Source organism: Coptis chinensis, chromosome 2, assembly GCF_015680905.1.
Source record: "Coptis chinensis isolate HL-2020 chromosome 2, ASM1568090v1, whole genome shotgun sequence".
Lineage (NCBI taxonomy): Eukaryota > Viridiplantae > Streptophyta > Magnoliopsida > Ranunculales > Ranunculaceae > Coptis > Coptis chinensis.
The window spans coordinates 99,264,711-99,273,039 of NC_141457.1; the positions used below are offsets into that span (position 1 = coordinate 99,264,711).

The 8,329-nt window shown below is 46.6% G+C and overlaps 1 long non-coding RNA gene across 1 annotated transcript; it reads right to left on the minus strand.

Moving 5' to 3' along the window:
• Positions 1-147: 147 nt before the first annotated feature.
• LOC147519530 (uncharacterized) lies at positions 148-2,670 on the minus strand. Its single transcript, XR_015212255.1, has 2 exons — positions 2,269-2,670; positions 148-2,107 (listed from the first exon to the last, which is right to left on the minus strand). It is a non-coding gene; the product is annotated as an uncharacterized LOC147519530 (long non-coding RNA).
• Positions 2,671-8,329: the final 5,659 nt, after the last annotated feature.

The following is an 8,329-nucleotide window of genomic DNA, read 5'->3' on the forward strand; positions in this document are numbered from 1 at the left end:
TCTAAAATACTCCTATTGAACCACGTTAGCAATATTTTTAAAAAAGTATCTATTTAAAAAATAATTAATCGTTTGATTACCAAGATAACTTTGGTTTTGGTCTTTTTCCAATATTTTGGAAATAAAAAAGTTGAACACACGCCATTATTTTCTACTGGTCGCGTGAGTAATATGTAACAAAAAAAAAACAGGAAAAAAAGAAAGAAAGAAAAAATAAACCCTTCGGTAAACACTCAAAACCCTACCCCAAAACTCTATCTTGAGCAGCAATCACCCTCATCTATTGCTCAAACTTCTCTCTTATCTCTTCAACGTTTTAGGCAGTTTGCTCCAGCCTCCAAGTAAGCAATTTTTTTTTGTCTCTCAAAACTCTGTTGAAGGGGAAAAAAAAGAAGAAGAAGAAGATTAAAAGTAATGGGGCTTGCTTCCAAGATGAACACGGTCTGAAGGAGTAGAATGCAGTTGTATGTGTTAGTTCACCTACACTGGAGATGACAGATTTAGGTGAGGCTAATCCACTTTTCCAGCAATCATACCCAATTCTTGAGGATGACTAATCCATGTTTCCTCTAGTGATTTGGCATACAAAGAAACAGGTACGGAAAATAAGAATTTTGATATTGTATTTCTTCAGTTTTGATGGCAAAATGTGTTACTGGGTTTTCGATTATTCAGCAATCATACCCAATTGAGGTGGAAAATTTTTTAGTGGCATCAAAAGGTGTAAGCATGCTATAAAGTCAAGTTTGTTTGGTATGAGCTCAAGTTATGATTAGCAGTAAGGCCAGTTTGAATCAACCAAATGGTCTTACCTCTTATACTTCTTCAATGATGTAATTAGAGTGCTTATGTATTTTATTAAGTAAAGAGCATTTTGCTGATCTTGAAGTGAAGTATCTTAACATTTTCACATTAAGCTATATGAATTATGGGTGCTTTGTACCGAGCTGATAAATTAAATGGTCAAATTTTGTTACTATTAGTGTTTTTCATATTATTCTTATGTAGCTGTTCTATCTTAGATATATTTTTAAAACATACTAAGTTTACTATCTTAGATATATTTTTAAGACATACTAAGTTGTAAACCTATCAGATTTAGGGAGGACATCCAATGATATACAATGGAGACTTGACACACTTCTTATCATGCCGGCTTGCTATTTTGTCGATATTGTTGTGCAAGATATTGTTATTGCTTAAGAATTGAACACAATAATAGCTTTGTGGCATACTCTTATCTAGACCAATCTATCATAACTTAGGTTACTTAAGTCATGTTCTTATGAAAATATAATGGCCTTTCTTCTTTATTATAACTAGCAAGATGCACGTGCTATGCATGCGATGTCAAACAAAACTTACTAAAGAGTGTAAACATATATAATTTGGGTGAGCACACTTACAATTGATATTATGCCTGAGCAGACACACTGGCAGCCGTTTAAATTGCTTGGTTCCCAACTTCAACCTATGAGTAAAGTTCTTGGATCAATCCTTGGCGATGGTGTTGCGCCAAGACCAGACTTTTGTTTTTGGGTATCTCTGGCTAGTCCATGGAAGTAACCACGCCTTTCATCTTACCCGCTAAATCAAAGTCTATGTGTTGGGCAGTACTTAGGCTCTAGTCATCCCCCGGGACATTGTCCCATATCAGAAGTATAAACTTTAAAGTCTTGCATAATAGCATATGTGTTCCTGAGTCGGCTCCACTCATTGCCAATTGATATTGAGTTAGATGTTCCAAAGTTTAATACACTTACATAATACTCTATGAAAAAAAATGAGAACACAAAAAACTCTAAATATTCATTTTAAAGCACTATATTATCTGATTAGAGGAGGATTTATCTAATCCACTTAAGATAACTCTTTTAAGAACATATAAGAGCATTGTATTAAGAAGTTAATTACCCATTCAACCAAGCTTCTATCAGATTCTGAAGACTCAGATTGCAAAGCTTCTCTCCCAAGCTGCAGACTCATTAAACTTGGCTCGGAGATCAGGACGCAATGGCAATAATGCAATCTGAGGGTTGGCATCATCTTTGGTCAGTTCAAACTCCCACCACTCATCCCATGGCAAAACAGCAACAATATCTTCTCCCTTTGACAAATGAGTAAGCAACAATTCAGTAATAATCTCATATGGAAATTCTTTTGATTAAGTTAGAAAAAGATAACTACGGAATAAAGCATGTATGTAGCAATGATGGTACAACCATACGATGAGAAAAATTATAGTTTTTAAGAAGACTTTATACTAACATAAAACGGACGAACCCAGATTAAGCTGCAGTACAAATGGGGGTTGTGTGGCTTCCCTAAGACTTCTGCTAACAGATTCTGAATGTTGAAATGGAATAAGACTCCCATTGAGAAACCCATCAAGGAAGCCTTGTAATGAAGAATAGCTAAAGTTCTCTTGTTGAGGATAGATAAAATGTTGCTCAGAAAAGGGATCAACTATAACTACTGATGGAATCTCTGACCTTGCAGTCAGTGAGTTCAGCCACATTCAGAAAAGTAGAATCTCAAAACATCTCGCCTAGTAGGTTCTTGCACATCCAACTTGCCTGCCTCTGTAGAATTTTTCTCTTCCAATGGAAGAGAGTGGTTTGCAACCATCTTATCTGGTGATGAAGGAACAGTCCCAGTGTGTTTCACAATGTAAGTGTAAAGGAGCGTTTTAGCTATCTCCTGATTACTGTAGAGGAGAACGAGATGGGTTTGGACTTTGATGGGACCGGAGGTCGCCAGGAATTTAACCGCCTACGATCTCTCCTTTTCTTTTTTTTTGGGAGAGAAGAATCAGGCCCGACGTAGTTCCAATAGATGGTATTTATAGGATTCGAGGGTGGAGATCCTTCAGACACGTGTACCCTTTATGTACAAATGTAGGGCGTAGATCGCGGAATGAGTCGCCGGAGTGGTTTTGGTGTGAGTCATAATTCGATTGGGAGTTGGCGCGGTAGTCCCTATTTCCTGGGTGGAAATGCAAATAAGATTTTGCAATGATTACATCCGGTGGGGCTGCGTTCATTCGCCAAGTGTTCGTGATCAAGTATCTTTGTTCGCATTCACCTACTTGTAAGGAGTCGCCAAGATCGGGTCTTGAGGTCGACGCGTTGAGGTCGCCTTTGTGCTTCGCAAAAAACACACCTATTTGTACAACACACCGATCGGTCTTGGAGGTCGATGCGTTTGAGGTCGCTTTGGTTTCGCCTCGCAATGTTCCTTAGTGGGGATATTGTCCCCTACACAGCTCCTCAAGAGAATGGTCGGGTTCATGCAGCGACTGGCCGAGAGAAGACGCCACCCTTGGGGACGATGAACGAAGCTATGGAGATCGCTCATTGGGATGCCGCCGAAGTTGGAAACCGGGCGGAAAGAAATTTTGCGTTGCGGTGCACGCGACGTAATCATAGCAATTGGAAAGGAATCGCGGTCGCCGCGGTATTCGAAGTCGAAAAGACAGATTCCTTGACACGGTGTGTGGGCTATATCATATGCCGTAATCATAACTTCTTGGAACTGAACAGCGGTTGTGCAAAATCAAAATTGAGGCAACCAAAAAGGCATTTCCGTGTTTCTTCTTCCGCAAAACGCAAGCGAGGGATTTGCGTGAGTGCTTTCGCTGTCGCTTTTGCTTTTCATTTTCGCTTTGCTTTTTCTTCGCTCCGGTAGGGTTTATTAAGTTGGTAGGTCAGTGTTAGGTTATAGGGTTTGTGGTTTGGTGATTCGAGAATAAGGTGATATTACCATGTCGGATTCTGATGACACTCGTTCGGAAGAGGTACGGGAGGTTTCACCGAGTTGTGGAGAGTATGAAGAAGAGGATGAGGATTCGCTGAGCGGCGGTGATGATCGGATCAGAAGTGGAAGAAGAAGTTAGGGGTAGAGGAGGTTAATAGCCGATCCGGGTCGAGGATGAGGTGGCTAGTACGCCCGGGTCGAGGAGGATGACGCCAGCAGGTGACCCACCCCCAAGAGCTGTAAATCAGCCGGGCCGCCATTGTTTCCGAGCTGCGAAAGCAGCAGATGGGATTAATGTGCCCGACACGGAAATATACGTAACCTAGGTTAAGTGAAAATGTTCAGAGTGAGGGGTACAAGCCCGAATGGTGGAGTAATCATATGTGAAGGTCACCGAGAGCCGCTCATGCAGCCTACCGCTCTCGAAAATTAGTTTGTGACTTCGAGCTATTGTGGGAAGTCTCCATGTCGGGTTCGTTGGCAACACCGCTAACTATCAGTGGTGTTCAATCTGTTAAATGCGAGTGGGGAATTCCACATAGGTGTGTCCGACATAATAGAGCATTACGAATGAGGCGGTCCGGGTAATATGAACTTTAGCTTGCAAACCATGCCGACGCTGCTCGGGCTGTGGTTTTGATGGTGTAAGCAATGAGGCCCGGACGAGGAGGCCATTGTTGTTAGTGGGCAACTACCGCGCTGGATGGAGGTTGCTTAACTAGGATGTGTAGTCTAGCCGGTGGGTAGGATTGGCTTCCTCTTGTTGTGTTAGTGGGTGAGCCATTGCTCCTCTAACCGGGTTCATCTCTTTGTTTTGTTTGCAGATATTCCCCGCGGCGGACTCGAATCGATCGTGGGGAGATAGAAAGGTTCGCGACGGGTTGAGTCGGGAACAAAAGCGAAGCTAAGCTTCCGGAGTTTGCTCATTTCTTTGAGGAAAAAGGAGGTGCCGCGATCCCGAGAAGAGGAAGGTGCAAAAGGAACGAGCTCTAAGTCGGACGGCCGGGGGTGATGGAGAAGCGCATAAGTGATCCGATAACACGGAGGACGGAGACCGGGCGCTGGGCGCCTCGAGGCGGGCGCCCCTGTTGTGGATGCCGCGGGGCTGGTAGCTCGAGCTTTTATCCCGGGATCGAAAGCATTGATGCTCCCGTGGAGTTGAGATCAGAGCTGGCCGCTCCTCCTGTGGGTAGGTCGGAGAAGAGGAGAGCTGGTGGCGAGCCGGAGGGAGCTCGAATGACTAAAGTGATGGCTACGCGTTGGGGAGGGTTCAAGTGGAGGAGGTGGTGGCCGGGCGGGCGCCGGAGTCGGGCTGGCCCCGAAAGGTGTCATGGACTTGGCCACCTTCGCGGGATCTAGTCCGCTCGACAAGTACGGGAACCCCCACCGGGTGAAAGCGAAGGCTCCCCGTGAAGGCGAAAGTGGAAAAGCGGTTTGGAGTGGCGATGAGCCGGAGGCTCAATTTGTGTACCGGACGAAGCACGAGGGCGCCGAATCAGAAGCGACCGATCGCAGCCTTCAGTCGTAAGGTAGCTACCGTCTGGCTGGAATGATCGCCTGGATGGGAACCGCAAGGAACTTGATGAGAAGGGGCTAGCGGATACCATACGCCGGATGGAAATCGCATGAATGTCCGGTGCAATGAGAATTATCGTCCGTTAGTATAGCATGTTAACCTCTATTCGTTGCTTTGATCCGTTTGCGCGGTGTGCCTTTGTGGCAGCTTTTGTCACCGGGTTCCAAAAGTTGAAAGAGATTGCGCAGTTCAACAAAACAGATAGGAGTCAGGCGAGGTCGATCAAGAGCTGAAAACGCGCGGGTGACGCGCCAAGATGGAGCGTGATGAGCTCGAGGGTCTCGCGGAAGGCACATGAAGCTCGACTCCGGTCGAAGATGCCGAAAAGACACGGGTCAAGATCCGGGCCGGTTAGAAGGAGCGGAAGGTAACGCTCGGCCGCCACCGCGGGAAATTGGGAGGCCGAACGATTATACCCCGTGACCGTAAGAAGAAAATTGCTCAGACGCTACTAAGGCGCATTTAACGATCCGGATGCCGACTACGGAGATCCGGAAATGGAGTACAAGGCTTTGAAGGAGGAACATGCATCGCCGCGACGCCCCGCACTACAGTGGAACAGTAACGAGGAGACGCCGGTGGGCGATATCGGGTCTTCCTTGATCATACCGTAAACCCGTGGTGTCCGGTCGGAACCGTTGCGACCTGGACGCTAGTGGATGAGTTTAGAACCGGACGGGATATCGATCGAAGTGGGGGGGAAGGTCGCCGAGGTTGATGAAGCCGTTTGAGCCCGCTTAATCGAATGTGGTGCCCATGGAGGGCGAAATGTGAATTTATTTTGTTTTGTTTCTTGTCGCATTTATATGCCGCGGATACAATAGAACCGGGTTTCCCGGGTAACCCGGGCGCTTCGCTTTTTCTTGTGTTGTTATACTATACTTGAGCAAAGCCGGGTACCCGTGCTAATTCGGGGTAACCATGCGATGTTAGTATTTGTGTAGCCGGGTTGATTTCGAGTAGTCTCAAAGAACTCGGCTAAACAACGATCTTTATGAGAAAACCGTAAAACCAGTCGTTCCTTGTTTTCATCGCGGTGTCGGCTATTTGTTTTCGCGTTGTGTGGTTTGACTCGCTTTGTTTGATCATAGCCGACAGGATTAGATCGCGCGATAACGTAACGTGGTAGGTGCGCGGTGACCACTTAGTGGCCGATGACCGGTAAGCATGGAAGAGCGCCCCGCTGTTGGGTTATACCGCCGTGACGTTGTTTGAATTGCGATTTATTCAAAAGGGGCAACCCGGAAGTGTAGTTTCACGCTCGTGACACGGTAGGGAGGCGAGGGTTCAGGGGACATAATGATGGCGGGCAGATGGCGCTTACGCCTCAAGGCAATTATGAGGCTCTTAGGAAAAGACGCTTTCCTAAGGAATATAAACGCTCTTTACATACCATCGGTATTTTGGCCATCGTTGAAGTCATACGCTTCTATCTTCTTCGCTTCTACCTCGCCGCGCTTTGCTTTTCTTGCTTCTTCACCGTGCACGCGGATTCCTTCTTTATAAATGTTATTCGTTTGAATAATACCTAGAGTAAGTGTTAACCGGCCGCCGTGAACTTTGCCGCTAGGTTGGGATGGCTAGATGTCGCGGCGTTTAGGAGAGAAACGCCGCCACTATCAATGGAGGAGATGGAGTTTGAGCCTCATGTTCATGGCGATCGGGGAAAGAGAAAGGTTGCGAGGGAGAAGCCGGGCGGTCATAAACGCATCGAGGAGAGATAGTCGCTCGGGCCGGGCGGCATTGTATTCGTGTCGCCACGCCGAGTGGGTGAAACCATCGGGTCGTTTGGTCGAGCACAACGAAGTTGGGGCAAGGTCGCCGATTCATGTGAGAGTTCGCCCCGCCATGTAAGGATGTGGGGAGCTTAATTCTACCACCGGGAAGACGGGAAGAAACGGATGGTAAAACGCCGGATCAGAAGCTTCCACTCGGCCCCATAGCGAATAGCAGCGCTCGGGCGGGATTGTGCTAGATGGTGATAAAGCGCAGGTTGAGGACGAGGACATGGGGACACCACCGGGGACGATGGATATGGCCGCTTTGTTTGGTGAGTTCCCGATATTTTAAGCCGCCAGATCGACTTTTCGATGGAGTTTGGTGGTCTAACCGTGTTCATGTAGTTTCTGCGGGTATGATAAGTCGAAAGATGCCGCGGCAGCCGCTCGAGACTAGTGGGAATCCGCGACGCGGAGCTGGGTTGACGCGAGAAGCGTGGGGGTAGACAAGAAGAAACTAGAAGTGATGTCCACCAAGTACCGTAACGAATCGCCGGAGAACGCCAGATCGCGGACGGATGTGGATCGAAATGGAAAGGGAATTGGCGGTTCAGGACGGCTTATGCGAAAGAAATGTCGAAGGTGGCGCTGAAGGCTAAGAAGGCGATATCGAAGCCCAGATCGTTTTTATGCCGCCTGGACGAAAAAGTATGACACCGAGGTCATTTCGACATACCGCTTCGACTAGCGAAAATCCGGAAGACAAGCATGTCATTACCGAAAATTGATAAGGTGATCGCCATTTGACTGGCCATCGTCGAAATTGTGAGTATAGTCTACATTCCTCTCTTTATAATGGTGAAAGCAAACAATAGAGTCGTGGTTTTCAGCTTGCCCGAGCGGTTGGCCTTTTGTTCGGAGGGGGTTTCCGAAAAGCGGCGCTCTATATTTTGTTTACTTTGTATGAGACGCCGACCGGATTTTCCGGGTAGTCCCAAAGAGATCGGTGGGCATATCTATGCAATTCTTAGTCTAATATTGTTATTGGTTGTATTTCGAAATGATGCATGTTATGTGTTTCAGGTAATGATGCATGTAGCTTCGCGATAGCCGAAAGTGTTTGCTCGTGGAAAGCGTTCCGAGAGGCCTCGCTTTAGTCGATCCTTGAAATATAGGTCCCTCGACGCTACAAGAATTGGAGAGGCTATGGAGCTTGGAGCTCCGAGAAATGGGTCATTACCGGAGCCGTTTCGCTTTAGTCGATCCTAGAAATATAGGT